At 38.2% G+C, this 6263-nt stretch overlaps 1 non-coding gene across 1 annotated transcript; it reads right to left on the bottom strand.

The window, feature by feature from the left end:
* Positions 1-1136: 1136 nt before the first annotated feature.
* On the bottom strand, positions 1137-1243 carry LOC118886002. The gene has a single exon (XR_005017634.1). It is a non-coding gene; the product is annotated as a U6 spliceosomal RNA (small nuclear RNA).
* Positions 1244-6263: the final 5020 nt, after the last annotated feature.

Raw genomic sequence — 6263 nt, 5'->3', positions numbered from 1 at the left:
TTAAGACAAGCTTGATTGGTGAGGGCAGGTTATGGGATGTTACTAAGCAAGTTAGAGTTTAAGGGATCTAACTCTTGACTGCCCTCGGTTTCAACCTCACTGTGGTAGACATTTTCATATGAAATGCTGGTGGACTGGATACTTATTAATAACTAAATGGGATTCTAGTAATGTGCCAGTATCTTTTGACTTTAAGATGTTTTGTTATAAAGGATTCATGTTTGAAGGCCAAGGGGGTGGACTGTGTGAAGGAAAAGCAAAATGGGAGTTGCCATTGCTAAGAGAGCCTGGAGGCCATTAAGGAAGTGTGACTTATACACATCTCAGCCTGGATGGAATCTGACCTTTTGACCACTTACTGTCCTAATGGAGTCATTCAGAACATCTGCCAGAAACTCAAGATACTTATCAGACCCGTACCCTAAAATAACTCATGATAGCCTATCTGCTTATTGGACCCGACCCTAAAATAATTTGTGATTCCTTAAGGACAAATGTTTTCCAACTTGTGTCAGAGTTGATCACAATTCTTGCCAGGCAACTTTTACCTTGTGGCTTTTTGCCTCTATAAGCCGTGACTCTTCCTGGAAACACTCTTTTGGTTTTACTTGAATCTGTGTCTCCTGAATTGCAATTCTTACAACGCCCAGTAAACTCGTTTCTTATTTGCAGCCTCCTGCACTATTTCTTGGTTGACAACTGTGAAACTGTGATTTATAATAAGAAATAAATATTTGATCCTCATCCCCATTTCTGACACAGAGCTCCTAAGACTTTTTTTGTTGTTCTTGTTGTTTTTTAAAAAATTGAAGCGTAGTTGATTTAGTGATACAATATCTTGTTAGTTTCAGTTGTACAGCACAGTGATTATATATATATATATATACTTCTTCAGATTCTCTTCCCTTATAGGTTATTACAAAATATTGAGTATAGCTCCCTGTGCTATACAGTAGGTCCTTGTTGGTTGTTTTATTTTATTTTAATTATTTTTTTGCAGTTCTATAACTTTATTTGACAATCAGCCGTTAGTGCTCATCCACATTACCTGTAGATTTTTCAAAGGTGACAGGAACATAGGTAACCAACGTATAGAGCTTGTTTGGTGAATCTGCATCTTCATTACGTTTTCTGAACAAAGTATGGAACACTTCATGAATTTGTGGGTCTTCCTGTGCAGGGGCCATGCTAATCTTCTCTGTATCGTTCCAGTTTTAGTATATGTGCTTGCCGAAGCGAGCACTCTGCTTTATATAGAGCAGTGTGTATATGTTAATCCCAACCTCCTAATTTATCCCTCCACCCCACCTCCCTTTCCCTTTGGTAACCATAAGATTGTTTTCCATGTCTGTGTGTCTCTGTTTTGGAATAAGTTCATTTGTATTTTTTTCTTTTTTTTTTTAGATTCCACTTATAAGGGATATCATATATATATATATATATATTTTAACATCTTTATTGGAGTATAATTGCTTTAAAATGATGTGTTAGTTTCTGCTTTATAACAAAGTGAATCAGCTATACAGATATACATATATCCCCATATCTCCTCCCTCTTGCGTCTCCCTCCCACCCTCTCTATCCCACCCTCTAGGTGTCACAAAGCATCGAGCTGATCTCCCTGTGCTATGCGACTGCTTCCCACTAGCTATCTGTTTTACATTTGGTAGTATATATAAGTCCATGCCACTCTCTCACTTCGTCCCAGCTTACCCTTACCCCTCCCCAGTCTTCAAGTCCATTCTCTATGTCTACGTCTTTATTCCTGTCCTGCCCCTAAGTTCTTGATAACCCTTTTTTTTTTCTTTTTTTAGATTCCATATATATGTGTTAGCATACGGTATTTGTTTTTCTCTTTCTGACTTACTTCACTCTGTATGACAGACTCTAGGTCCATCCACCTCACTACAGATAACTCAATTTCATTTCTTTTTATGGCAGAGTAATATTCCATTGTATATATGTGCCACATCTTCTTTTTTTTTTTAAAGGAATTCCTTTATTTTTATTATTTATTTATTTATTTTTGACTGTGTTGGGTCTCCGTTTCTGTGCAAGGGCTTTCTCTAGTTGCGGCAAGTGGGGGCCACTCTTCATTGTGGTGCGCGGGCCTCTCACTATCGCGGCCTCTCTTGTTGCGGAGCACAAGCTCCAGACGCGCAGGCTCAGTAGTTGTGGCTCACGGGCCTAGTTGCTCCGCGGCATGTGGGATCTTCCCAGACCAGGGCTCGAACCTGTGTCCTCTGCATTGGCAGGCAGATTCTCAACCACTGCACCACCAGGGAAGCCCCCCACATCTTCTTTATCCATTCATCTGTGGATGGACACTTAGGTTGCTTCCATGTCCTGGCTATCGTAAATAGAGCTGCAGTGAACATCGTGGTGCATGATTCTTTTTGAATTATGGTTTTCTCAGGGTATATGCCCAGTGTTGGGATTGCTGGGTCGTATGGTAGTTCTGTTTTTAGTTTTTTAAGGAACCTCCATACTGTTCTCCATAGTGGCTGTATCAATTTACATTCCCACCAACAGTGCAAGAGGGTTCCCTTTTCTTCACACCCTCTCCAGCATTTATTGTTTGTAGATTTTTTATTTTTATTTTATTTTTTTTAACTTATTTTATTTATGGCTGTGTTGGGTCTTCGTTCTGTGCGAGGGCTTTCTCCAGTTTGTGTGGCAAGCGGGGGCCACTCTTCATCGCGGTGCGCGGGCCTCTCGCTATCGCGGCCTCTCTTGTTGCGGAGCACAGGCTCCAGACGCGCAGGCTCAGCAATTGTGGCTCACGGGCCCAGCCGCTCCGCGGTATGTGGGATCTTCCCAGACCAGGGCTCGAACCCGTGTCCCCTGCATTGGCAGGCAGATTCTCAACACTGCGCCACCAGGGAAGCCCGTTTGTAGATTTTTTGATGATGGCCATTCTGACCGGTGTGAGGTGATACCTCATTATATTTTGGTTTGCATTTCTCTAATGATTAGTGATGTTGAGCATCCTTTCACATGTTTGTTGGCAGTCTGTATATCTTTGGAGAAATGTCTGTTTAGGTCTCCTGCCATTTTTGGATTGGGTTTTTTGTTTTTTTGATATTGAGCTGCATGAGTTGCTTGTATATTTCGGAGATTAATCCTTTGTCAGTTGCTTCGTTTGCAAATATTTCTCCATTCTGAGGTTTTCGTCTTGTTATTGGTTTCCTTTGCTGTGCAAAAGCTTTGAAGTTTCATTAGGTCCATTTGTTTATTTTTGTTCTATTTCCATTGCTCTAGGAGGTGGGTCAAAAAGGGATCTGCTGTGATTTATGTCACAGAGTGTTTTGCCTATGTTTTCCTCTAAGGAGTTTGACAGTGGTCTGGCCTACATTTAGGTCTTTAATCACATTTGAGTTTATTTTGAGTATTGTTGTTAGGGAGTGTTCTAATTTCATTCTTTTACATGTAGCTGTCCAGTTCTTCCCAGCACCACTTATTGAAGAGGCTGTCTTTTCTCCATTGTATATCCTTGCTTTCCTTTATCAAAAATAAGGTGACCACATGTGCGTGGGTTTATCTCTGGGCTTTCTATCCATTGATCTATATTTCTGTTTTTGTGCCAGTACCATACTGTCTTGATTACTGTAGCTTTATAGTATAGTCTGATGTCTGGGAGCCTGATTCCTCCAGCTCCGTTTTTCTTTCTCAAGATTGCTTTGGCTATTCGGGATCTTTTGTGTTTCCATACAAATTGTGAAATTTTTTGTTCTAGTTCTGTGAAAAATGCCATTGGTAGTTTGATAGGGATTGCATTGAATCTGTAGATTGCTTTGGGTAGTATAGTCATTTTCACAATGTTGATTCTTCCAATCCAAGAACATGGTATATCTCTCCATCTATTTGTATCATCTTTAATTTCTTTCATCAGTGCTTATAGTTCTCTGCATACAGGTCGTTTGTCTCCTTAGGTAGGTTTATTCTTAGGTATTTATTCTTTTGTTGCAATGATAAATGTGGTTTTTCCTTAATTTCTCTTTCAGATTTTCATCATTAATGTATCGGAATGCAAGAGATTTTCTGTGCATTAATTTTGTATCCTGCTACTTTACCAAATCACTGATTAGCTCTAGGTAATTTCTGGTAGCATCTTTAGGTCTTCTCTATATGTAGTATCATGTCATCTGCAAACAGTGACAGCTTTACTTCTTCTTTTCCAGTTTGGATTCCTTTTATTTCTTTTTCTTCTCTGATTGCTGTGGCTAAAACTTCCAAAACTGTGTTGAATAATAGTGGTGAGAGTGGGCAACCTTGTCTTGTTCCTGATCTTAGTGGAAATGGTTTCAGTTTTTCACCATTGAGAATGATGTTTTGCTGTGGGTTTTGTCATATATGGCCTACTTTCTGGAGGGTTTTTATCATAAATGGGTGTTGAATTTTGTCAAAAGCTTTTTCTGCATCTATTGAGATGATCATATGGTTTTTATTCTTCAATTTGTTAATATGGTGTATCACATTGACTGATTTGCATATATTGAAGAATCCTTGTATTCCTGGGATAAACCCCACTTGATCATGGTGTATGATTCTTTTAATGTGCTGTTGGATTCTGTTTGCTAGTATTTTGTTGAGGATTTTTGCATCTATGCTCATCAGTGATATTGGCCTGTAGTTTTCTTTCTTTGTGACATCTTTGTCTGGTTTTGGTATCAGGGTGATGGTGGCCTCGTAGAATGAGTTTGGGAGTGTCCCTCCCTCTGCTATATTTTGGAAGAGTTTGAGAAGGATAGGTGTTAGCTCTTCTCTAAATGTTTAATAGAATTCACCTGTGAAGCCATCTGGTGCTGGGCTTTTGTTTGTTGGAAGATTTTTAATCACAGTCTCAATTTCAGTGCTTGTGATTGGTCTATTTATATTTTCTGTTTCTTCCTGGTTCAGTCTCAGAAGGTTGTGCTTTTCTAAGAATTTGTCCATTTCTTCCAGGTTGTCCATTTTATTGGCATATAGTTGCTTGTAGTAATTTCTAAGGATCCTTTGTATTTCTGCAGTGTCAGTTGTTACTCCTTTTTCATTTTTAATTCTATTGATTTGAGTCTTCTCCCTTTTTTTCTTCATGAGTCTGGATAATGGTTTATCAATTTTGTTTATCTTCTCAAAGAACCAGCTTTTAGTTTTATTGATCTGTGCTATTGTTTCTTTCCTTTCTTTTTCTTTTATTTCTGATATGATCTTTATGATTTCTTTCCTTCTGCTAACTTTGGGGTTTTTTTGTTCTTCTAATTGCTTTAAGTGTAAGGTTAGGTTGTTTATTTGAGATGTTTCTTGTTCCTTAAGGTAGAACTGTATTGCTATAAACTTCCCTCTTAGAACTGCTTTTGCTGCATCTGATAGGTTTTGGGTCATCATGTTTTCATTGTCATTTGTTTCTAGGTATTTTTTGGCTTCCTCTTTGATTTCTTCAGTGATCTCTTGGTTATTAAGTAATGTATTGTTTAGCCTCCATGTGTTTGTATTTTTTACAGATTTTTTCCTGTAATTGATATCTAGTCTCATAGTGTTGTGGTCGGAAAAGATACTTGACATGATTTTAATTTTCTTAAATTTATCAAGGCTTGATTTGTGACCCAAGATATGATCTATCCTGGAGAATGTTCCATGAGCACTTGAGAAGAAATTGTATTCTGTTGTTTTTGGATGGAATGTTCTATAAATATCAATTAAGTCCATCTTGTTTAATGTATCATTTGAAGCTTGTGTTCCTTATTTATTTTCATTTTGGATTGATCTGCCATCGTGAAAGTGGGTGTTAAAGTCCCCAACTATGATTGTGTTACTGTTGATTCCCCCTTTTATGCGGTTAGCATTTGCCTTATGTATTGAGGTGCTCCTATGTGAGTGCATAAATATTTACAATTGTTATAGCTTCTTCTGGATTGATCCCTTGATCATTATGTAGTGTCCTTCTTTATCTCTGCAATAGTCTTCATTTAAGTCTATTTTGTCTGATATGAGAATGCTACTTCCAGCTTTCTTTTGATTTCCATTTGCATGGAATATCTTTTTCCATCCCCTCACTTTCAATCTGTATGTGTCCCTAGGTGTGAAGTGGGTCTCTTGTAGACAGCATAATATAGGGTCTTGTTTTGTATCCATTCAGCCAGTCTGTGTCTTTTGGGTGGAGCATTTAATCCATTTACATTTAAGGTAATTATCGATATGTATGTTCCTATTACCATTTTCTTAATTGTTTTGGGTTGTTATTGTAGGTCTTTTCCTTCTCTTGTGTTCCTGCCTAGAGAAGT

This window comes from Balaenoptera musculus, chromosome 19, assembly GCF_009873245.2.
Source record: "Balaenoptera musculus isolate JJ_BM4_2016_0621 chromosome 19, mBalMus1.pri.v3, whole genome shotgun sequence".
Lineage (NCBI taxonomy): Eukaryota > Metazoa > Chordata > Mammalia > Artiodactyla > Balaenopteridae > Balaenoptera > Balaenoptera musculus.
The sequence above is the reverse complement of the archived record's forward strand: the minus strand, read 5'-3'. Positions and strand labels throughout refer to the sequence as shown.